We start from the raw sequence: 1,087 nt of genomic DNA on the forward strand, positions 1-1,087 counted from the left end.
TGATGCCTATGTATGGGTCATAAACCCTTTCATCATTGCTTCCAAGGAAGTAGATGATTCGGCATGCTGTTTGGGCTTGTTCTGGAAAGAAGGTTGAGGATTTTAAGTTTGAAAATTAGCTTGCTAGTTACTATGAGTGCCTTGGTGTGATTGTGAGTGAAAATTGGATCCTTGTTGGTGAAAATTGGATTGTCCTTGGGGTTTTGGCATTGGTGGGTTAAGAGATGGACTATGCCATGAAAATTTTGGATGATTGCGCCATCCAGGATTATAAGTTTGTGAAAATGGTTCAGTCTTGTTGACAAAATTTACTTGTTCCTCATTTCAGGACAATGCTCAAAAGAGTGCCCCTAACCACAGTACACACATTGCACAGATTGAACATTAGGAGTAAAGGTGTTAGCATCAGACTGCACATGTGGGCTAGATGTCATATTTGAAATCAGCTTACTGATCTGAGTCGTTAATACTGAAACAACATCTACCTTATGTACCCCAACTATTTTCTTCGAAGTAGTGTAGTGGATCAGGGCATTGTCCATTATTGTTAGAAAGTTTCTCAAGTATGTTAATTCCTTCATTGTAGGTACAACTTGTAAAAGCTCCGCCTGTAGTAGCATCAAGCATTTGTCTAGCAACAATGTTTAAACCATTGTAAAACATCTCTAGCTTTATATAGTACAGAATGCCATGGTGAGGGCATTTTCTCAGCAGCTCCTTATACCTATCCCAAACATTAGAAACTACTTCATCATCCAGTTGTCTAGAAATACATATTTCATTTCTAGACTTGGCATTCCTCTTGGGTGGAAAATATTTTTTTTCAATTTTTTTTTTGCCATTTGGTTCCATGTTATCACAGAGTCTGGTTGAAAAGAGTTATATTATGCTCTGGCATGATCCCTTAATGAACATGGAAAAAGTTTTAGTTTTAGAGCATCATCTGAAACATTAGGGTTGAAAAAAGAATCTGTAATTTCCATGAAAGATCGCATATGAGAATGAGAATCTTCAGATGGCAAACCAGTGTACTGGTCGTTAGTTTGTAACATCTGAAACATCAACAGCTTAAGCGAAAAGTAGGTAG

General features: G+C 37.4%; 1 non-coding gene across 1 annotated transcript; it reads left to right on the forward strand.

The window, feature by feature from the left end:
* The first annotated feature begins 685 nt into the window (after positions 1-685).
* Positions 686-792, forward strand: LOC112505126. The gene has a single exon (XR_003068331.1). It is a non-coding gene; the product is annotated as a small nucleolar RNA R71 (small nucleolar RNA).
* The last annotated feature ends 295 nt before the right edge of the window (positions 793-1,087 follow it).

The sequence above is a fragment of the Cynara cardunculus genome, unplaced genomic scaffold (assembly GCF_001531365.2).
Source record: "Cynara cardunculus var. scolymus isolate 2C unplaced genomic scaffold, CcrdV1 Un_Scaffold_8557, whole genome shotgun sequence".
Classification (NCBI taxonomy): domain Eukaryota; kingdom Viridiplantae; phylum Streptophyta; class Magnoliopsida; order Asterales; family Asteraceae; genus Cynara; species Cynara cardunculus.